Source organism: Cuculus canorus, chromosome 3, assembly GCF_017976375.1.
Source record: "Cuculus canorus isolate bCucCan1 chromosome 3, bCucCan1.pri, whole genome shotgun sequence".
Classification (NCBI taxonomy): domain Eukaryota; kingdom Metazoa; phylum Chordata; class Aves; order Cuculiformes; family Cuculidae; genus Cuculus; species Cuculus canorus.
The window spans coordinates 30,708,893-30,734,202 of NC_071403.1; the positions used below are offsets into that span (position 1 = coordinate 30,708,893).

The 25,310-nt window shown below is 38.3% G+C and overlaps 1 protein-coding gene across 1 annotated transcript in view; it reads right to left on the reverse strand.

Annotated features, from left to right (window-relative positions):
* PDSS2 (decaprenyl diphosphate synthase subunit 2) overlaps positions 1-25,310 on the reverse strand; it is a 125,670-nt gene that overhangs the window by 76,454 nt on the left and 23,906 nt on the right. The window lies entirely within an intron of this gene.

The window sequence follows — 25,310 nt, forward strand, 5'->3', positions numbered from 1 at the left end:
AACTGATGAAAGATATAAAAGTTAGAGATAAATGAAGCAGAGTCGGGCTGTTTAGAAAAGAGAACTGTTTCAAACATGCATCTTTAAATCTCGTGTCAGAAGGAAGAAAACTGCCCCCCAAAAAAATGTCAACAGCAATTCTACATGACCAGCATCTCGGAAACTAACTTGTTTTAAAGCAAGCTTAGCTTTCCTTTTTGACTGCAATGCTCTCAGCTGTATTCTTCCTCCTGTCCTTGTCAAGCTGCTTTCTACGTTCATCGACAAGGCGAAATATCTAGAAGAAAGGATAATACATTCCAGGCGCTATTAAATTTATAAACTAAATTCTAATAAATAAAAGCCCGTATCTTTGGTTATGTTTATTTGTTAAATAAATCATATGAAGAGTTACAACACAGATTATTAAGTACTTTAACTAATTTTATTTCAGAGCATAACTTTAGCCCTGATTAACTGAAGGAAATCAAAACAGAACTGTCTTCAAAACATCTGAATGAAAATCTAAGATGTTGATGTTGGAAGTACATTTGAATAAAGAAAACAGCAGATGCAACTTTTAAGTTTCATTTGGGCTATTTTCATTACATTTACACCACTTCACAATGCAAGAATACCTTCAGTATCGTATTTCATTTGCACAGAGACATAAACATTTAAAAAATAATAATTTAAATAGCACCCTTCTGTGTGAAAGCTCTTGTGCTACTGGGAAAAAAACTCAAAACTCATCTTTCTTTTTGAGTCTTTACAACCTTTCCTACAGTGCCGGGAAATGGCCCCAACAACACATCTCAAAAAGCTCTAGGAGAAGAATGAGAAGGTCTACCCAGGTCAGTGGTACCAGACAGCTGCTGGACTTGACCCTCACATCTGCACGGATTCCAGGCTAATGCCTCACTCTCCAGAGAAGCCCTGAGCTCACTCTTGGTGTAGCTACAGCCTACAAACACTGCTAACAATTAACTTAAGAGTAAGCCAGTATGGCTATCTACCACAACCCACAACATTTTTAGCTCTGATGTGTTCTAATGAGCCAAACAAGGCTATGGTTTCTTGTTCTGTGCCTTTCTAATATGCCCATATCCCACTTGCCTCACTAAGACTGAACAGGCAGGCCTGCACGGGCAAAGTTACGGCTGGGGAAAACCAAGCTCAGCGGCACTACACCCCACACTCTCAGCAATGTGGGCAGCTGTGGTGTTAGAGAAGGTATCAACTACATTTCCAAAAGAGAGGAAAAGTGTGTATGGCCTCAGGCAGAAACAGAATCTGGTTCAACTGCATTGAGGTTTTAAGAACCAAGTGGCTACCAAACATTTACAGTCAAAGCTGAAATTTAGCCAAAAGGAAGCATCAGCCACCAATCCTAATCTGCAGTAAAGCAATTAAATGTTAGTCTCTCTCAAAAGAGCAGTAAAATACAAATAGTAATTAACACATTACCTTGCTAGCTATATTAAAATAAACCAATTAAAATGTTTTTGAAAGTTAGGAGAACATGGGTAATCGATATTTTAGCAGTAGACATTCAGCACAGATTTTAGCATGAGATCCAAACATAACTTCCCGAGGAGAAATCATGCCACAGAGACACCAGCTCTCACTTCTTCCATCCTCAAAAGTGCTTTAAAAAAACCCAACCAAAACAAACCCTGCATAAAACAGCATAAGAACCAGCGAAAGGAAGATACTCTATAACTTCCCAGAGCAGGCAATGATTTCTTTTTGCAGACCACTCCAGCAGCACTTCCCAACCACCCAAACCCAGGCAGGCTTAACTCTCCCCGGGAGCACATGATGCCATCCTGTATATCCACCCCTAGTTTGCATAAAGGCTACATGGAGTGAGGGATTTTAAAGAGGAGAAGATAGCTACTTGCCTTCAGCATTCTGTGAATTTGTTAATAGGGACATCTTTACTCTCACCAAGTACAGAAAAAATACCCCTTTTGTTCCCAGGCTCCAAATACACAGTTAAGAGAATGCAGCCAAGCGACTTCAACACTTAAAATAAAATCAATATATTTCCAAAGTCAGAGTCACAATGAACACTAAACTACTCAGGAAAAAAACCCTCAGAAAATAGATATAATGAATAATATATAGTGTGTATGTATGCTGTATATAGAATTGGTAATTGGTTCTTTTGGTGGTGTAAATAGTTCTCTAGCTTGAACTTCAGTTAACCACATTACTTACAAGCACACAAGTTAGACATATATTTCCCTTACACTATCTACAATTCCATTATTTTTAAAGAAAAGTGATTTTAGGAAAAATTTGGTTTTTTCACACAGCTGTGCTGGTAAAATGCCTTACTAAATGCAAGATCCCATGAGAAAGGAATAACATACTTTTTTTTAAAAAAAACCAAAATATAGCAAATTGTGGTGATACTTTTAGCAATCAGAACACTTTTTTTTTTTTTTCATGCCCAGTGCTCCACAGCTTGCCAGGGGACAGGGTATTACAGAAGTAGAGAAGAAAGGTATTCACCACAGAATTATAAAGTGCCGGCCTTCAAATAAGCCTCTGTCTAGATTGACAGCACTAGAACTGAAGCATTGCAGTGCTTTTACCCGATTCAGACCAGGTGAGGAACAGATGCAGAAAATTACCTGTACTGAAAACACTCAAACAGTCTCACAGCAGTAACAAAAACAAGTATTCAGACCTGTTCAGGGGAGTTGCAACACTGCTAGAACAAATGCCTTGAATTCTTAGCAGAGAACTATTAACCAGAAGTGCAGCTGTGTGTGGGGAGGGGAAGAACAGGACATATAAATGAAATCGTGTAATAATGAGGAGCAACATGTCTGTCATTTCTACTCGTAATCATAGAGCCTCTATGTTACATATGGTTTGGATGTAATTTTAGACAAGATTTTCTATGAATTACAGTAGTCAGTCTAATTCCATCAAAAATATGACTGAAGGTGTGCTACTGACATGTAACATATCCACACTAAAGCAAACTGCATTAGACTTGAAACAAATAAAGCCTATGGTGATCATCCTTTAGATACCAGAAACCAGTGCAGCTACTTGACATGGCTTCAGGGGTCACATTCACATTCTGAATTAAGCTCCCAGGAGATATTCTGCACAAGTAACAGCTACACGAAAGTCTTCCAGATGGTGCAATTAGTCTTGATGGGTATGTGGCAGGAGACAGGTGCCTCTGGAAAAAGAAAGTGAACTAAAAGCAACTCAAGTGAAATTATGCACACAGAAAAGAGACACATCAAGCTAAGACTCTTTTGGAAAACCTCTGCTGAACACCAAAAGTACACGCACAAGATACCCAAAAAGAAACATCAGCACAATTTTGCATGCTCTAAGTTACAGACTGGGTATCTCACAAATTACATACTTCATTTTCAGGGGACTGCATAATAAAAAAGGTAAAGTGAAATACTTCTACAATTCAGTTTTGCAAAACATTAAGGATTTGTGGGGAAAAAAGAAAAAAAAACCCAAACCATTTACTCTAGACATTATCCATGTGACAGAATAACCCATTTGAAAACTGGCAGATTCACAGTTTTAAGTACAGAACACTTGACAAAATATTCATCTTGCCACCGAGGGAAGAAGTGCCTGGCTCCGACACATGCGCAATAAAACACCGTACAGGCACAAGAGACTCACACCACCCACTCAAGCAATGACACTGGCTAATGGCTAATGTGCTGCAAATTACACCTCCTACTACCAGAGTCCGTCTGCTGCAGAGAATAAATCAAGCAAACATGAGGATTTCACTTAATGCTTTATGTATTTCTCCACATGTGCAGCCATTTCACTTGACTTTACAGTTAAAATATTAATCTCCTGTAATTTTCAGGTTTAACTCCATCAGTAATTTACACTTCCATTACAAAAAATAAAATTGACTATTTTTTGCAAGTATCATTCATATTTTTGAGCAAGCTTGTTTAAATACTGCAAAGATTTTTAAATTCTTTGCATGAGACAAAACCAGCTAATGTTCTTACCATTTTTTTTTCATCAAATTAAGCTCTGAAATTAAACAATAAAGAGGAAAGACAACAGTTACTATAAGGAAGGGATGGGCATGGGGGAAATTTCATGGTACCAAATGGGAGTAACAAAAAAAAAAAAACCTCAAACCACAAAATAAACCCACAGGCAACCACGAAGTTAACTGACTCTGCAAGTACATGTCGCAGAAGAGAGTGCACTTCTCAGTAGCAGTCCTAGCTCAAATTTAGCCACCAAGAATGCAGAACAATTTTCCAATGAAAACAGATGTGATAGGGTATTTTGGAAGGGTCAAAAAGGGGTTGTTAAATGTTCAGTCAAATGCTTTTAGTATTCCCAAATGTTCTGCTCATGATTGAGGCAAACAAGAGCTGTTGGATTTGCAGCCCTTTCATCAGTTATTCCAACAGGAGAAGCCAGCAGGAGCCCCTCCAGTGTCGCCCAGGTGTGTACTTTACCTGCTGGTAGGGGCTGAAGCAAACAGATCACTGCCCTCCCCATCCTGCTGGCATTTTTGCCCTTCCTTTCCATGCATTTTATTGAAAGTGCCCCACTGATAAGATCAATCACTTTATTTCAGGTCATACACAAACTCTGTTTAGCTAAGAGGGGAAGGAAAAGAGGGAGAGACACGAGGTGGTGCTCAGCCATTCCTCTACCTTCCCACTTCAGATGTCAAACAAAAGGAGAGAAAAAAAAATCACCTGTTCACACATCTCTAATAAAAAGCAGCTGGGAAAGCCTGTAACACAACCAAAATCAATTAGGCTGATGAAGAAGACTTATAACCCCAGGACAACGTCATTGAAAACACAGGCTAGTTTTCCATTGAAGTACAAGCCGTTCTGAAAAAGAAACCCCTCTGTTCAAACTGACAATCCCAGCTGTGACAATGTAAACACAGTTTTAAATTTGTACTATCTGGGGAAAGCAACGTTTATTTTGCTCAGTACAGAAGGGTTATCAGGATGTACTCACAGTTACAGGTGTATTTGAAAAAATACCAAAACCAAACTCCTCTTTCAAAATTAATTATAACTGACAATTCTATATCTAGCACTAGAGGTAAGGCATGGAGCTATTCGGCAAGACTGTCAGCTTCCTTATTAGAAATGCAAGAGTTCTACCAGCCTCAGGGCTTTTATCCAATTTGCTTTATTAATGACTTGTCAGCAGTAAATAAGAGAAAACTCTCTGACAGACTCATTTTTTAAACAGTTGTTAAACCAATGTATTATAGATGCACTTACCTGAACCATAGGATGCACTACATGACCATATGATCACACTCTCACATGCATTCATTTAACACTTGGAGCATTCAATTTTATTTGTTTGGTATATGCTAACAGCAGTCCAGTGACTCATTTTCAACTGCTACTCAAGTTTTGAGTATATATTAAATCTCCTTCTGCAAAACACATATTTAAATCATTAAAAACCCTGGTCAACTGCAATGTCCACAGCCAGATCTGTAAAGGGGGATCAGCCTTGTCATGACGTGTGTTTTGAGCATGGTTCAAGTAGGGGGAAAGATGGCAAACTTACTTCACACAGGGAGAACAGAATTTAAAAATAGGATTCAAATTAAATACCCAGTTGACAGGAAAGGACAGGAAGAGGGATGCTCTGAAACCCACTTAAAGGCCCACTGGAGACTGCAGATAAGAACATGTGCATTCCAGGAACATTTTCCTAGACTTGGACAACTAAACATGTCCTTCTGTATGGAAAATAAGTTTTGGGATTGGGGGAATTTCTTTATCTGAAAAACAGGTTTGTGTTACCATCATGTAACTGTCTAGTAATTAAAGGGTTTATCCAGTAAAAGCAGACCTGTGTAATGGCTCAGGCCAGGCTTGGGGGAATTGACCCTCCTGCCCTGCTTTGCAGGAGAGTGCCCTTGTGGGAAGTGACAAGGGAGGTCTTCCTAATAGCCCTCCTCCTCTGCCTGGTCCTGAGCAACTGAGGCACCTCAACCCATTTGCTTTGTGAAGCCAATCACAAAGAAACACAAGATTTCATGGACAAAACCCAAAAAGGACTCTGGTTTGAAGAAGACAGAGGCCTGCCTACAAAGATGATCAGAAGGCTGGAGCACCCCCTATATGAGGACAGGCTGAGAGACTTGGACTTGTTCAGCCTAGAGAAGAGAAGGCTCAGAGGAGAACTTATAGCAACCTTCCAGTACCTAAAAGGGGTTACAAGAAAGCTGGAGAGGGGCTGTTTACAAAGGCTTATAGTGATAAGACTAGGGAGAATGGGTATTACCTGGAGAGGGGCAGATTTAAACTAGACATAAGGAAGAATTTCTTCACCGTGAGAGTGATGAGGAACTGACACAGGTTGCCCAGGGAAGCTGTGGTTGCCCCATCCCTGGAGGTGTTCAAGGCCAGGTTGCATGGGGCTCTGAGCAGCCTGATCTAGTGGGAGGTGTCCCTGCCCAGGCAGGGGGGTTGGAACTGGATGGGCTTTAAGGTCCCTTCCAACCCAAAGTATTCTATGATTCTGTCTCTGAAGTGGCTCTTAATCCAAAGCCAAAAAAAAAAAAAAAAAAAAAAAAATCATAGAATGGTTCAGGTTGGAAGGGACTTGACAGAAAATAAAATAAAATACTAATTAAAAAGGCAATTTAGAAGTAACACAGCCTTTACTTACGATGCAAAGCAACTTTTGAATAATTTCGACCATGACAACATGATGTGATGCTTGGGTAGTTAAGGCTACACCAAGGTGGTAATTTGATCGCGTGTAAAAGAAGAATGGTTGTGGACCAGTGAAAATGCATTTGCCTAAAATCTGTAGGTTCACAGCTGCACTCTACAAGCGTACTTGCTCAATAACTTTATAGACAGTGTTGTATCCATGCTTCCATTTGGCTGGCAGTCTTAAGAATACTTCATGACTCACAACCAAGGCCTTAATTGAATAAAAAAGGCCTCAAAATGCTCATTTCCACAAAAGCCACAGCATTTTTTGGGACGCAAAGAACATGATAGATTTGGGCAGCTTTTCTTGCATTTACTAAGTCTCAGACACCTACCCATCTAGGGAGGGTGACTAAAGATCACTTAACATACACTTAATACACAGAATATAGGAAATTTAGGTATTCAAGAGTCCCAGAAATCCACTGAAGGTGTGTCTTAAAAATATTTACTGTTTCCTGCACAAACTGAACAGAAACATAACAAAGACAGTCTTGGTTGCTTCATCTAAGAAGAAGGTTGCAGGAACACACCTTCAAGAACAGGAAGCTCCTGAGGAAAGCTCCTAAGATCCTTTTCCAACCTGCATGACCCTATGAGAGCAGAAAATAGCTGCTCAGTTTTCACAGGAATTTGTTTACTACAAGCAATATTTCTTAACTAAAGGTGAAAAATTTCACACAAAGTTTCATCACTCCACTGCTTACTAAATGTGAACACCCCAGGGACTGAGTGTAAAAATCCGCACTTGAGAATGGCAGGAGGCACATGGAACTTGGGGTCAAATTGCACCACTCACAACTAACTTACCATAAGAGAAAATCTTAAGACACAATTTGTTGAAGGATTTTTAGGAAAAGTCAGAGAACCCCTCAAGATCAGAAGAGAGGTTGATCTCCTTCTAGAGTTGCTATAGGTACCTATTTCTTCAGGCATTAGTATATTCCATGTACGGTATTCCACATACTGTAGTACTTCCACGAAGAAAATTCCAACAACTTTTTAGAGACTGTAATGATCACAAAAGATGGACCCTTCTATGAAACTATAAAAGTCAGGAGGTTAAATAACATTGTGGAGATTCAAATGGACAAGATCCCACAAAAATCAAATTTTATCATAAAGATGAAGTTTAAGAAATTGGGACAGGTGCAAAGCAAATAGTGATACTTTGTCTTGGTTACTTGTTTCATCATAGCTGAGCATTTACAGCTCCTAGAAGCCAACACAGCCTTTGAATTCTTAAAAGAGAAACCTAAAGTTTTCCCTGACGCCAGTAGAACCCCATTTATACATTTCTATCAGTCCACCATCCACTGCTAGTAGGTTTACCGAGTTTCTCAAGGCAGAGTTTATCTGAACCACTGCCATGAAGACTGGCTGCTTGCACATTATTTTACAGTTTTTTTGATGTACTTACTTTCTTTAGGACAGGTTATCCCCTAGGATCAACTGGAGGAGTTGCTTTAAAAAAACAAACAAACCAACCCATTCTGAACTCTCAATTTTCTACAGAAACTATGACAGCTTAGGACAATGAGGAAAAATTTTTGCTTGGTCAGAAGGGAACCACCAACTTTTTCACTTGAATGAAGATTCACAACAACAGTTTGACACTAAGGTTTCAAAATAGCTGGGTTTAGGTTGTGTGGTCATTTAAGATTCGAAAACAGCCTACAATGGACATCGAAAAAAAACCACTACAAAAACAATGGGCAGCTATAATTAGACATTTATCTCAAAGATACTGATTAATCGGGAAAAAAGTTTGGGTTTGTTTGTTTTTTTCAAATAATTCTACCCATCACCCATCAGATCTGATGAGTGGCAGGGACAGAGCAAAAAGGACTACATTAAGGATGACAATAAAGACACCACACATAAAACAAGCCACCAGAATGTATTTTTAAACCAACTGCCAGTCTCTGCTGGTTTTCCTAGTCAGTATTTGACTTCATCTTGGAATGTGATGTGGATAGTAGGCAAGCTAATACCAAAAAATACAGTTTAGTATCTGTGTGCAATTACTCTGACCAGCGGTAGCTTGCAGGTCTGGCACCTTTATTTTTCTAACCACAAATACTTAGACAGAAGCCCAATTTTTGTGTGTCCGATTTCTTCATCAATATTTACTTTATTTAAACATCGTGGGAGGTCTAGCACCCCACGGTCGACCAATATCAACAAGTCTATTCAAGCACAAGACTATCTTTTTGAGAACACAGGACACAGGAATATTCTGCTAAGTGAAAGCAATACAAATATTTTTCAAGAGTTCTGCGAATGACAGAAATATGATTAGCTGCACAAGGCTAATGAATTCAGACACCTCTAGAGGTCCAGTGTCACTTCAGCAATATTGTAATTGTACAGCCTGTCAAGAAAATGTATTTTGCATTAAATACACTCTACTAGGAAAATGCAACAATGAAATAGGTCAACTCCTGGCCATTATCTCACACTGAAAATGCTCACAGCATGTTTTGCAAATGGATGAAATATAAAAAGGAAAATATGTTAGGATACGTATTGTCATTACGGAACGATCTAAAAAGTTCTTATAACCTTCTGTACTCAACAATGTTTCTAAATAACAACTTAACTGATCTTCAGCATTAGTCAGATTAATCTGTTACAAATATTTATTCCTTAAAAACCCTGAAGGCTCTTTAGTAGTAGTGAATAAGAGGTTCCAAGTTCTGTGCTTTCAGTGGATTGTTTTCGTTTAAATTAGCTTAAGCCAAATACACACTAAGCCCTGTAAATACAAGTCTTCCTTTTAAATAGAAAGAAACAGAAATCATTTTAAGCGGTTGAAAATTCAGCAGCATTAGAAGAGATGCTGCATTTGGACTAACTCTACAGATTTGTCACTACCTGCTCAATTTAAGTCGTTATACACAGTAGAAGCCTTTCATAAAGTGGTGGGGGAAAAAAAACACCTTAAAACACAGAGGAGAATTAGGACAGAATGCAAGGCAGCAGTATGTACGTACAGTTACAAAGGGGAAGAAATAAAAATACTTTCAGACACTACGACAAATGTATGTACTTCTAAATGCTACACACTGAAGGCCTTTCAAGGATCTATTTCAAGTAAAAAAAAAAAAAAAAAATCATAAGCCAATAGTGGAGAATACAGACAAGCCTCAACCATTACTCTTACCCGTATAATCTTAATTTTGATGTTTTTCTCTAGATTACCAATTCTAGAGAGTCTCTTCTCAGTAAGACCCAGATGTCTGACAGTGATAATTAAGATGAATCTGGGTTTTTACTCAAGTAAGAACTATTTTCAATGTGACCTCCACCCACATTCCATAGTTTTCACTCCTGTGTCAATATCAAAATCAGTTAAGTTTATCTGAATAGGAAAGCCTCCTTTTACAAAGATAAACACAAACAACAACAAATGTCTGCTCCCTTTTCCTGGCCCATTGCTAAGCATCCAATAAGCTCACTAAGTTACCAGCAGAATGCTTTAAATTTATGAAGTCATGAAACTAGCTAGAGCACAACAATGCTGAAAGCATTTTACAGTGAAACAACTGTTGGGAAAAAAAAATACTGAAAAACTTTAGAGATTTTTCTATTCTTTTTCTCTCAGAAAAGACAAGACTTTAGAGGGCTTGAGATTTTAAGCAAACACTTGTGGTTTTGGAAATGCTGGTTTCCATGGCAACCAGTAAGGTCTTCTTTATATAGCATTATAAACAGATGGTAAAGACCGGTCATGTTTGCTTCTTTGCCAGCATATCAATAGAACTGCTGTACTACTCTTCCTTGTATATTAGGAGTTATTAAGTAACTTGGGTATTTGAGCAACAAAACCTACAAATCTGACATGCTTAACTAGTACCCTTTTCCATAAACACATGAAGATTCTCAACAGTAAAGTCACTGTAGTCTATAGAGTCAGACTTCTTTGGCAAAGATTTTTATAAATGTTTTCCCAGCATTTACCATGTAGGGTACATTACTACCACAAATATGAATCTGACAGGGATCAAAATAATTAATTCAAACAGGAAACAGAAATGTGACTACATTTACACCCACTGGTATTAAAGTGTGCTTTAGAATTACATTTTTGTTGTATTATGTTTGGAATTATTCAGAGAAGATGTAGCTAACTGTAAACTCACCTTTATCATGTCATAATTAGCAGAGGTTATTCTTGGAGGCCATTTTTGCATTTTAATCTTTGAATTATAGCTATATTACACCATGTACCAGTGTTCTTGTTTTATAGATGGCTGGAAGCATCAAGAGCGTTTGAGCTGGTACAGCATTTGACCTGCCATCTCCCTGGAAAAGTCTGAAGCACCAACGACCAGCAGTGCAAACTAACATAAGATTCTTCACATTGCATTCAACTTATTCCTCCAGTGTTTCAGCTAATCAGTTTCATACTATAAACTGGAAAAAAAACCATAAGAAAGGCAGAAGCAAACCTCACATCAGCTTTACTGATTGCATGTCAGGAGTCCAAGTTAGACATTCTAGACCAAAGTAACATCTGTATTCTAACAAGATTACAAATTACTTTATCATCAAACTATTAAAAGTATCAGTAATTCTGATCCAACTCCCACTGAAATTCATGCCATTTTCCAGTTTCAATCAGTGCTTGCACATAAAAGTCCCCACTAAATAGTTTAAAAAATAAACAGCAGAGAATTTGTAAAATATGGTGTTTCTTCCACTAAGCCGTAGCATCTCAAGGACAAATGTAATACCTAAAAAGTTAGCTTTTCTTCACCCCAAATACAGATTTCCAGGTTTGTTCCTACCCAATCTGCTACAAACATCACAGCAGATATCAGTAATAAGCTTGACATTCACAAAAATCCACACACAAGCCAAAGCTCTCTAAACCCACTCAACCTCATAGAACAGCCAATAATACAGTTAGGAAAAGTGTGAGCTACCAAAGATGTGAATATGTTTGGCAAAGATCAGGAGGATAACAAGCATTCAGCATGCACAGAGGAACCAGAAATGTGCTAAGGTACAGATAAGAAGTCTTTCCGTATATCAAATGGGGCTGCATCAAGCAACAAGTTCAACATTTAATTACACACAATTTTTGTGTTGTTACTGTTATATTTAGCTGTTTGATACCAGGAAAATGATACCCAAATACAATTTAACAGTGGGGTCCATTCTGCCAAAATCCCAACAGTTTCCAAAATGTAGATACCCAACACTAATTAGCATAAAATTTGGTTTGGTTGTACAAGCCTGTTCAGAAGGAGGTATTCATATGGCAAGAATTCCCTGTTGTCTACGCCTTAAAGGATCAAGCCACAACCCGCTGCTGTGATCAACATTCAAGTAATCCTAACACTTTTTTGTCATTTTAAGATACTGCTGTTCACCTGCTGGCCACTTCAAAACACCTGGAGCACAGGAACAGTGGGATTTAGCTCCACAGCAATATAAATGCAGTGTTAATCTTTAATGTTTGATAAATAAACTTGAGGTGGAGGGGGTTAGGGAACATTTAAACAAACCTGTGCACAAGTCAAGGGGATGCACCTGCAAATGCTGAAGAAACTACTCAGTGTTATCGTCAGGTCAGTCCATAATCTTCAAAATGTCATGGTGGTCAAGGAAGGTTCCCAAGGACTGGAAGAAACCAAGACACTCCTACCCTTGAGAAGGGCAAGGAGGAAACTGGGGAACTACAAAGACAGCTGGAAGTACACAGGTAAGGGTAAAACCTTTAACTAGAAATCAAAAAACTAGACTTCAAATTAACAGAGCCCTTTTAAAAGGACTAGCAAATCAGTACATGCATTTTATGAAGGACCTGAACTTCAATTTGGTGAGTATACAGAACCACTAAATGCAGAATGGGGAGTGAAAGGCAAAAACATGTTCTGTATCATTCAAAAGGATTCTAGGCTTCATGCGTAACATAAGACAATGCAGCCCTCACACCAACAGCTTTATTGACATATGACATAATACAAAAAGATGGACAACTTCAAAACAGCACACCAACACAAACGAAAGAAGGGCATGGAGCTGCTGTACTGAAGTTATGTAGTTATTCAGGAAAGATGTTGATGGTACTGACCATCTCAATTTTTCCTGGATTGCCTGCTGCCAAAGTCTGAAGGGCAGAGATAAATAAAGGAACTTAGTATGTAGGAATTACTGGAGTCCAGGAGAAAAAACTGGCGAGAGGAAGCAATGCTGGAATGTGAAGCAGGAACCTCATTTCTGCCCACTGGAGCAATCTCAACTGCATGGCAAACAAGTGGAAAGCAGCACTGAGAACAGAGGAAAAAGAGCCACTCCAGAACTGCAAAATGAAGGGCACCTTACTAAAATGTCATCCTTGGAGTAGAATCAAGAATTAAAAGAAAAATTAAAGACATGCCAGGCTTGTCAATTTGCTCTAAAGAAGTGTATCTACTACTTCAAGTACCTACAGCACAAGGAAACCTGTTATTCACTATACAAGTCTTGGAAAAATTTCCAAAACAAACATCATATTAGGAAAGGTGAAAATAGAGGAATCCTCTTCAGTCAATCTGAAAGTAAAGATTTTTCAATGTCTACCACCTACAGAAAACTGAGAAGAGCTCAAGGTGAAGATGCCAGAAGCAAAATTACTCCAGAATTAAAAGTCCCAAGGAAGGAAATTTAAGTTACTGATCTGATCCTGCCTCCAGGAGATACACAGGCAAACAAAAATGAAATGCCAGGCTCTGACAACAGAATACAGCACTGATATTAAAGCTTTGCTGAGACAAAGTCGAGTGGGAGTGAGGAGAAACCATTGCCTGTGATATGCAGAAACATAATTAATATTTTTTATGTGCAGTTTACTTGTAGTTTTTTATTATGTAAATTATCCAGGTGTACCTGCTATTTTATTCTAACCTGGCACACATCTTGCCACGTGGCTCGCAACACTAAAAGTTTCCTTTGACAGCATCTCAGAATAGGATTGGCATTTTCTGCAGTAGATTAACCTTAGACACATTATGATAAAACTTGTTACACAAAAAATGCAAACTCAAATTGCTACAGGAAGTCCAGCTTGCTTTGAAGAACATCTATTCCTTCTTTAAATGGTTGAAAGAATGTTTCTGCTTAATACTTCAATTCTGATTAACTGCAATTCAACATTGTGATAGAAATACCTAAACTTTTATTCTAAAAAATAAAATTATTTCTAATTTGTCTGGAATAAAGATCAACAAAATGTTGCTTGCAGCCATACAACGGAATGTTATCCAAACCAACACTGTCCTACCCCCCTACTGACAAAGTATGTCAAATGCTTCTGAAAGTAATTCTACTTTTATTTCAAATATTCTTTAGTTGTACCACAAAGCAACTGTTACTATTGTCAATGGCAAAAGGAACCTATGTAAAGATATAACTCACTGAAAACTGACAACTCACAGGCTTTTTATGCTCTCAAGTGTACTAACACTTCAGAAAAAAAAGTCTGCAAATACAATTATGAAATAAGATAATGATTTCCAGTATTCCATTATCTTTTAGTTTTTCAGTTATATAAACCATCCCTGCAATGAAATACAAATATAATTTCAGGATTACATCTAGCAATATGCTCAAAAATTAAAGCAAGACCTTAGCAAAAAAAAAGTGGTTCAGACAAATCATCACCACCTTATGAAAAAAACAAAATGTTCCAGAAAATACGTAACCACTGTTGCACAGAACTGGCAGTGCTATATCGTCTGCAGAAAAAATTATACCAAAAAAAAAAAAAAAATCTCAGATTTCAGGATCCTTTTAAAACTTTCATCCCAAATTCAGCAGCTTCTATGGAGCAGTTTTCCCCAACTGATACTTTGTCAATATTGGTAGAGTGCTGACTTGCAGGAATAATTTAACAAGTTACCTGTTAGCATTGGTTTTCCCTCCACCAGCTCACCAGCTGTTACTTTAGCTAAACACTAACTACGCCTGACCTCGCTCAGTTCACAAGAGACAGTGGAAAGACAAAATCCAATATACACACTACCTGATGTGCCGCCACTTGATTAATCCCCACAACGACTCTAACTACATTCTGCTTATGACATGCAACTACAAATGTTCCTGTAAGTAAACCTGAATGAATTTGAGGAGAGCGCTACCATCTCAGAACTGCACAGCTTTGAAATTCTCACTTCAATTTCTACATAATTCTATAAGATTTTAGAAACCGAAGTTTTGTACTACTTACACATAAAATCATTTGAGTAATTGAGGAGCTTATGCTTGATACGATGAATGAAATACTCTTTACACAATTTGAATCCTGGAAAACACACACTAAGATTGCTAAAGATTTTACATTTATGATGAGTGCCAGACTGTTCTATTCTTCTATTTGGCTACCTGTCGTCAAAATTACACTGCGCATTCAAATAAAATTTTCTTACCACTATTCTACATATAATGGTGCTGTTTATTATCTCCAATGTATAGATGTGTACTTATTAAGTATTTTTTAGAAGACAACCATTAGGACAAATACTTAAGCAGAAAATGCTTCCATAATACATGACTTAGAAAAATTACATATTTTTAAGAGAGAGAGCATGGCAAAAGAGATAAACAAAGAACTTTTTTCTCCTATATTATTTTAAATCTGAAGGATAGAACTTAACTTTGGGTCACAGTCAAAGTGCTGCTAGCAAACTTGCTAAATTTTCACCAGAAATCCAATAGTCCAGTTGTAATTTTTACTGCAGTTTGCTGGCAAGTTTTTGAGTATTACAAACTGTGTTCCCTACCATGCCAACAGTGGGATACATTTTAATACTTCAAGGAGCCATATGTACTTTCCTTGGGATTTGTTAGCACAAGAAAAAAATGAAAAAGGTCATTCTCATAAGTGAGCCTAATTTGCACATACAAGCTTGCAGCCAAGGAGTATGTTTGTGTGCAATGACTTTTTTTTCCCCATCCCACTAAACAGTTTTTTTCTTCTTTACTCAAGTTAAGCACACTTCATCTGTGATTTCAATTTGCCATTGAAAAAAGCGTATGTAAGACGAGCTGTAAGATTACAGGATCATAAAATGATGTAAATTTAAATGTCAAAATGTAAATGAAAAACGTACACATATCTAAGAAGCATGTCACTGGAATAACATATTAGAGGTTTGTATTTTTAAAAAAAAACCCAGTACAACTACAATTATAACCCACAGCCTTCTCAACAAGTTTCTTTACCTATCAACTTTTCTTTTGCCAGTCAGCAAATACTGCTTTTAGCATTGTTAGATGACATTCCAAAAAAAATTCCAGAGTTTTCATTTTCTCCCTTCAGCAGACTATGAGGTAGCCAGCTAGAGAGCAGGAACCTTTTGGTGCCTCTGCGTTTGTGTTCATATAACTCCTTTCTGCCGATGAGGCCAGCCACAGCGGATCCTGAGGTTTCTACAATGAAATGTGATTAGGATTTTGTGGTGAAACGTCAGTCATCAGAAATAAAGGACAAGCAGAAAATGAAGAAATTGGATTCTCCCCTAAAACCCGGTATCTGTTTCTATGCTTTATTCTATTTTGGCTACTCATTCTTCAAGAGAAAAAAAACCCACCATCACAAAGGTCTTCCCTTCTCATGACAAGTTTCCGCAGAGACACGCAACCCTGCTGTGAGGAAACTGAACACACATTCTATTGGAAGAAAGTAGAAACTGTACAGGAATTTCCAGACACAATGAACACCCTGACCCAGAGGCAAGACATAATTCACAGAAAATGTCAGTATGTGCTCTCCTGCTCATCTACACTGTCCCTTAACAGTCGAGCCTCAGGAGAAGTGCCTCTGTTGAAAGACAATTGTGGATCCACCATTTCCTGCCACAAACATTATTCAGTCACTCAGAAGCTGAAAAACCACCCAAGAGCAAGTGCACACACACTGTTCTTTATAACCTGGATAATTCTTCAGATAAACCTGCAAAAGTCAGTGATGAAAAAAGGCTATCAATACCTGTAGAGGCTCGCCTGACTTGTCCGTCCAACCTGACAGGCATGGTTTTAGTTCAACCCCCAGAACAATACATGGTATGGAAGTACAACTTCAGTTATAGGCTGATAACACTACGGCAAACTTTCTTCTACACCTCCTTCCCAAAAGTGAACTTGCACAAGCATTGCTGTGTCAGCAGACCAGAGAACCAGCAGTGCCTTCCTCAGCCTCAACAAGCCCCCGAAACTTATTCCCTCACTCAGCACATTATAAACTTGAGGACACGTTTTCAGTAGCAACCTACAAGGAAGAAAAAAACCCAACCAAGCAAATGAAAAAAACCCCCAAATCAATCCCCAAAACTTGGAAATCAGTTACAAGTTTCAGGACTGGAGCAGGAGAGTGAAGCAGATAAAAATCAAATATGATCCCTTTAGGTCTACATTGGAATGTGCACACTTCTGGAAGACCACTGTCCTCTCTACAGAAACACACTTCTACTGCCTAGTGCTGCAAAACAGAATGATGAAAGGGCCTTTCTCTTTATGTACTGAAATGACTGCTTTGAAAACACAGCAACTTCTGAGGGCACTTTAACACTACAGCAGGATCTAGAACGACAACACATGCTATCTACATTTAACTAGAACAATAGTTACCAGCTGTAGTCAGTGAGCAGATCAAATCAAAGTTTGTAGTCCAAGTAATCAGATTCTTGCTCTCTAGATTTAATGACTGAAAACGGTAACTGTCAAGGGTGCATCTGAAAGGTGGAGATAAGTTGGAAATCTAAAAATATGAATTTGTAAATGTTAATAAGTAATCGTATATAGAAAAATCTCAATTCTGGTGCAAACTCTGAACGAGTGAAGTTTAATTAGCTCTCCTTATTAATCCCTTTAGAACTGACTCCACAAAGCCTATTTTGATAAAAGAATAAAAATAGTGTATTCAGTCTTCATATTAGACAGAAATTTCTTCCAGGCAATAAAAGGGAGGGCAGATATGTTAATTCTTGGTGTGCTACATCTAATGTTAATATTAAATTTACTAGAATATACTGTCCTTAAGCAGGATTCCAGTACACATTCACATATTAGGACAACTGCTCTTTCAAAGACTCCATATTAAAATAAGCCAAATACCCCACTGTCTTTACAAGCTCTTACTACCATGTGTGACAGTGGTTTTGTAGCACTGGTGTTCCAGTCTTATCAGGCCTTTTATGCTTGCAGAAGAATCAAACCACAACATTTTAAAGCACTCTTTCTATAAAATAACACAAGAAGCATATAAAAGCATTTATGTAAGATAACACCTAAACACGGAACATCTAAATTAATTTTTGTCACCCAATGATGCTGTATCAAAATTACCAAACATATTATCAAAATGCACGAAAAAGACAACTTAGGAATTTGTTACACCTCAGTTTAGCTCTGAAGAGGAGCATTTGAGACAGTGCATCAAGCAGAAAATCCAATTTAGCTGGTATAAATGACAAGTAACATACATAATCTAATTCCAGGCATATCCAGTTATCTAAACGTCAGACTCTGATGACAAGTTACCTCAAGACAATAATTTATAAAACAGCACAAAGTCTTTCTTTTCAAATAATTTCCTTTTTTCATCATATAGAAATTATACAGCACTTTTATATCTACATAGATTATGCTTGTTATATTCAAATATAATAGTAGCCACAAATATAAACACTCAGAATAGTTTTACTCTTGCATTGTACTCTGTTATTAAAATCACTGTAGTAAATATACAATGTGCTGTAGCAAAAGAACCTGTCTTGGGACTTGATATCTTCCTTTGAGTCATGATCTTACACCAGCGAAAAATGGTTTGTAGTGAATACTAGCTTCTCAGTTTTAGGACTGTGTAATTAAAGTTCTTCTGACAGCCTCTTAAAATTACACCTCTTCTTAGGGAAGTTTTCAATGTAACTTATGAGATGAACAGAGATGGGAACAAATACTCCCTTGCTAACCTTGTATTTCCTTCCAATTTTGTGGAGAGGGTAGCTGCATCCTGTAACTCTGCGTGATGAAGCTTGTGTGATCGGATGTCTTTTCAGGCCTGATTTAACTACAGGATAAAGCACCACTAATAAGAGAAAATGAGCTCTTATCTCAAAAAGTACGGACTTGGTGCTGCTGGTACACTCTTATATCTCAGGGGTCTGCTACAATCCTACTAGTAGTGTGCAGCTGAAAAAAAAACCGAAACCAAACAAGCCAAAGACATCTGTTGCAGTGTATTCTTTTAAATAAGAGCATACCATGACTGTTCCAAGGATGTATACAGGACTACAAACACTTGTCTAAGGGTCTATGGTTTTGTCTAAGGTCTTTGTTGACCCTTGTCACAATCTTGGCAATCTTTGTGGTTGGACTGGAGCTCTGGGCTACTCCCTAGACAGGCCATACCCAGAGGGTGGTGGTTAAGAGTGGGCCAGCAAGAACCTTATGAAGTTCAATGGAGTTAAGTGTAAGGTCCTGCACACAAGAATACTTAACCCTGGAATGCACCTGAGACTGGGTTCCATCTAGCTGGAAAGTAGGTCTATGGAGAAGGGCACAGGGGTCTTGGTGGACAACAGACTCAACATTAGTGAACAGTGTGCTACAGCAGCAAAGGTAGCCAACGGGATGCTCGGGTGCATCAAGAAGGGCATCACCAACAGAGATAAAGTCATTATCCCACTCAGGCTGCACTTGGAGTACTGCTAAACAAAAGAAATGTGGACTGGCTGGAGAGGGTCCAGAGATGGGCCACTAACATGATCAGAGGACTAAGACACTTAAAATATGAAGTAAGGCTAAGAGAGCTGGGCTTGTTCAGCCTTGAGAGGAGAAGGGTCAGGGGAGACCTTATTACCATGTACATGAAGGGTATCTACCAAGAGGATAGAAACTCCCTTTTTACAAAGAGTCACATGGAAAAGACAAGGGGTAATGTGTATAAATTGTTCCTGGGGATATTCCAATTGGATTCCAACAGAAATTTTTTCACCATGAGAACAGCTAGATACTGGAATAATCTCCCCAGGAAAGTGGTAGACTCCTCTACACTGAACATTTCTAAGGCTCAGCTTGACAGGGTGCCGGGTCATCTCATTTAAACTATATAACACCTAAAAAGGCTGGACCAGATGATCCTTGAGGTTCCTTCCAACCTGGCATTCTATGATTCTACAATTCCCTCAATGACCTTTCCCCAGTGCATCCTGCAGCACTGCTGGCTTCCAAACTCCCCTTCTTTCACCTATGCTGTGCTGCTATTAACCTTGTTCCTTCTCACTACAGCAGTTACTGCCACACATGCTAAAAGCTCCTGTCCTTGCTCTCAGAGCCCAAGGAGGGGAGACAAGACTGAAAGAAAAGAAAAAAGGAAGGACAGAGCTAGACTGGTCTCATTGAAGCTGCTCTTCTTGTGGCAGAGATTACATATAGATGGATAAACACACATCAACTCCTTCTCCAAAACCAGCCCAGCCCCGCATAAGCTGGGAATGGAGTAGGAGGAGGTTGGCTGCTGAAGCAGCACTGGCGAGGCAATCTCCTATCTCATCTCAAAAAAGGTGACAGTCATGCCAAACTGCATTAAGCCAATTAAGTTTTACAGTCAAAATTATTCCATCAAGCACATAGGGAAGGGAAAGAAGCATTGTACACCGGGAAAGAGTTAAAGGCAAAAATGTCAATTAACTCCTAAAATTGCATTTTTTTTTTTTTTCGGAATCCTGGAATATAACTTACCTAGCTCCATCACTCCTTATCATACCTTTCACATGAAAACAACAGAAAATTCAATACTTGAGTACATTTGGTCTCTGACATCTGTGACATTTTAAGGGTAAAATTTAGCTTGAGAAAAGCTTTATTTTCCTTTTCCAATTAATATACTTTGCTTTCAACTGATTTAGAGGAAGGTTTTCCCCTTGGCTATTAAGGTTAGTGAAAGATGATGGTTCTTAATATTCTTCAGTGGAAGGATCTTTCAACAAAGGTTTCTGCTATTACCTAGGAAAAACAAAATTCCAGAATTCCCTCAAATCTCCTCTGGAATTGAAGTCCCAGAAGATCCAGAGCAAGAACACTTCAGCTAACAATACTTGGTTTCTATTTTCAAATACCTCTCAGAGAAGTACATTATTCTGGAAGAGCTCGGAAGCTACCATTGGGGTGCCCAGTGCTGGGGAATAACTGCTGTTAAGTCACTGTGTTGGGCTCTGCTGGAGAAAGAAGATCAAAGCCACCACAGTGCTGTGTCACTCACTCCTGCCATACCACCACAAGCAAGCTGAAAAATGCTTTGCCAAGTTATGGACAACTATAAGCACTATAAGCATTGAGCTCTTACATGAATTAATAGCCATTTAATAATTTTGAATGCCTCTAGGAATGTGTCCTCATCTAAGCCCAAGAGTTATGAATATCCAAATGTTGCCTACAGTTACATGCTGCTGCAGGTCAGCAATCAGCAGCTCCATTCCTGTGCAAAATAATTAACATTTTACAGACCAGGCAGCAGTTAAGCGTGTCCTTAAGCACTACTGGTGACAAGTGGGATGAGGTGATCTACAGCACTGTTCAAGGAGTCAGGCAAACAGATTTATTTCAGGGGGAGACCAAAACATCCATCACCAGAGGGCACAGCTGATGTTCACTGGCTTTCCTTGCTTACCTTCTCAAGATGCCTAAACGCTGCTCACAGACTCCACCATTCACCAGGGCTTCTTACGCTCAGATGTATGCAGAAAGGATAAATTCATTTAGGCATAGGGAATTGCATACCACTGCATACCACATCACCAGGCATCAACAGAAAAGATGACAACTGTTTTATCTCTTACAAGAAAGCAGAGCAAATCGAAGGATTAAGTTCATCAGCAATAGCTAAGGAGCATTGATACAAAACACTTGCTGACCCAGGGAAAATGTTCAGCAACCCGGCCTACAAACTATCACAGTAACTTGCTCTCCATGTCAACATAGCAGTGGCAGTACCAGTTTTTACTTTCTTTTCCAGGGCTACAAAGAATCACATAAGCGAGATGTTATTCACAAGATGCTCTTTGGGGACCACTACTACAGGTCTTTAAAGTACTCATGTCATCTATAGGTGAATACCACTTAAGAAAGCAATTTTAAATAATTCTACTGTTCAGAAAGGGCCACAACTGTTCTGGAATAAAGTCCCTTCTATTTTGTAAGACAGTATACACCTTACTCCAGAACAGCTTCTTGTGCTAAAGTTGTGACAGTCAATTTCTGTGTGTAGAAAACCAACCCATTGCTAGGTTGGTTCTCATCAACCACCACCCCAGCCCCCCGACTTACAAAACATGCATATGGTCCAGTACGTTAGTTTTATGTAGGGAGTAGAGGTTGTGAATAGGTTAGTTTTTCATTTAAGCAATCAATAGGCTGATCCTTCTGTCTCCTAGTTCAATGGCAAAATAGTGTAATACTGGATGGATTGTGCATTGCTATGTCCATTGCAAAATACAGAAGAAACTTTTCCTGATATCAAAAAGGACGAGCAGAATTTGGCTCACAGTTATTACTGAAAGTATCAATGAATAGGCTTATACTGTTTTTTTTTCCTGCACCTGTAGACCCTGCAGAAGTCTGAAGAGACATTGAAAATACTTTCAAGTAAAGCTATTTCAGATAAAAACAGAAAGCTGGTTTTTGAGTTAAAAGGAAAAAAAAAAAGCACAACAAAACTGCAAGCGTACCATAATTCAGACTTCTCTCTTTTCCCTACGATTTTACAGAAACATTTTTCTTCAGGGTAGAACTGGTCATTTTCCAGACCAAAAACTATTTTGTCAAAGTAAAGTCAAGAAATAGGATAACATGGATTCTGGCCATAATGTTAACAAGAGAAAAAAAAAGGACTACTGTTTCTTCAAAATAAAGCTAGAATGTTTTTCTGAATCTTTTCAACAGTTCCCCAGGGATGCTGTAGCTGCTGCACTCATGACAAGCGTATCATTAAATCATCCATATCATGCAATGAAAAGTCTTAAATGACCAGAGATAGATAGCATTTTGAAATAATTCATGGTAACACAGTTTTGAAGTCCAGTTCATCAGTCAAGACTTCTCAGCTGCACTTCTCATTTTGCTTTGGCTACATGAAAAGCTATGGGATAAATTCATTCCTGTTTGGAGGCTGTTTATTTGGTATATTTATTCCTAGCTACAAAAACTAGACTGAAGTGTTGGAGATTTTGAATCACACTCAAAATAAAGGCATAAACACATTGGGAATACCTGGCACATACCATCACTAGCTTAACTGAGTTATTTGTAAGCGTGGGGTTTTAAGCTTTACACAGTGAATTTTTTTGATAACTTGTGAAATGGAATTTCAAGCTGAGCTATACAGCACTTAGCAAAGCTAGAACGTAGCTGTATGTTTCTCTGTTTCATGACCTTACACATTAATTGCAATGAGGTAGTGAAATTCCTGCTTTTCAACTACAGTGGCACAACTACGACCTTCAAAAATTTGCATGAACTTCTAGAATTGACTTGCTAGTATAAGCCACAAATTTTTCAGCTCGTTTCTCAAGTTGCAATGACCAAGATTTCACTTCAGAACACAAAGCAAGGAAAGCACTTCCCATTCAAAATGGAAAAAAAGCTCATACAGACATTTTGAAAGAGAACTTTCTGATAGTGCATTGTCCCAACAGCTACCTCAGCACATGGCCAAGAGTGAACTTTGTTAACCCTATTTAGAGTACTTTCAGAGCAAATTAACAAAGCTATGAGTTTACAGGGCACAAAAAAACCCCAAGCATCTCTTAAACTGAATATTTATTTGTTCTAAACTTCCAACATTGAGCAGTGAATCCTCAATTCAGTAGCCCTATTTGGAGTCAGTGAAGAAAATAGAAAGAAACAAACCCAACAGCTGTTACTAAAACTTACACAAGTTTAAAGAAATAAATGTACCTTAAGATGTAGTTCCCTTGATACCACAATGTCAACCAAAACTAAAATTCAAGAACTTCAGTTTAGACACCCATGTAAGTTTGGGCACCGCACATTTACAATTCAGCTTTATTTTCTCACAATGTCAAAAAGGGAAAAAGAAAAAACCAAAACCAAACCCAAACAGTGCTGCTGATACAAAGCTACTGATTCCTTTTTATTTTCAGGATCGGCCCTAAAGCTGTTTGGACTGTAAGTTACTTAAGATTCTATAGCACAGCACCCAGTAGATTGATCCTGAACTTTAGATAAGATTTATACCACTGCTGTTATGAGCACATTTTGCTTCTCCTCCTGTGTTCTTACCCCAGTTTCTTGACTTTCTCTTAGTAGAACAGGATGTAAACACAAAAGCAAGTTACTAAGAGTTAAAAAGTTACTACTCAGTCAAGATGTGGTTCCTGTCCACTCTTAGCCTGAGGCAAATCCAAGATAATTAGACTCAGGTTAACCGCAATGAGTAAAGGTCAAGCCACACTGCATTATTTTGCATTTGCTTTGGGCTAGGTAAATGCACATTATTCAATGCTCACAGCTCATCTTATGAGCAGCGACCTGACTGCACACCCTTTATAAATAATTCTGGTTTTAAGATGCAATCACGTGTTGAGATAATGTTGTACATTCAGTATGCTACCACCAGCAATAAAAAGGACAGATCCTGAAAATGAAGCACATGGGGGTTTTTTGTGGTGTTCCCCCAAAAGAAAAAAAAGTAACTGCCGTACAGCTAAATACCTTTTAAAATCATGGAAAGAATTAATAGAATTTTCACTACAAGGGTCACTGCAAGTCTGTGTTTTACATGTACCCAAATCTTCTTATGTAGGATTTAATTTTTTTTTTTGTTATTATTCAATAGAATACAAAAATTACACCACTTTTTTAAGTATTACTCACCACTTAAAGTGAGATAATCTTACAGCCTGCAAGCAATTGAATACACAAGTTAATTTCATGATGGCTTGGAAAGATTTGGTTACCTAAAGAGAACAGAAATTTCTTCATAAAAGCATCCTTCAACTCTACCAGTCCCAAATGTCCATTTTATAAGTGGTATAATCTATACGGATGCACATACATCTTTGGAGTTCCAAAGATAAGGACCATAGATCACAATCAGGAAAATCTCCTCTGCTCTTGGTTAGAGCTCTTCAATTTTTCCCTGTTAGAAAGCTGCTGTTTTGAACACTGGAAGGTGCTTCAGAAAGAAGACCAACGGAAGAAGGGAGGGGGAAAAAAAAAAAAAAAAAGATTAGGAAACAGAGTGAAAGGTATCCTAATGGAGGCGATTCTCCTCTCCAAAGGGCTCTTGACTTCTGCTTTCCTCAACAATGCAGCAAGATACCATCCCACCAGGCCACAACTCTACAGGTAAGGGTCTGTTGGAGGGTTTTAGAGAAAGTAAGAGGAAATAGGAGTGCCTCAATTCACATTTTAACTAGGAATCCATACAGAGAAAGCTCCCTGTTCCTCTCTGGCTCCAGGGCTTTTCTTGACTCCTGGCCACAAAGCAATCTCCCACTTTCACAGGCTGGTGCTTCTCTCTCATGAGTGAAAGCTTTGTGTCTGAAAAGTGACACTACACTAAAAAAATGAATTCACTTTCAG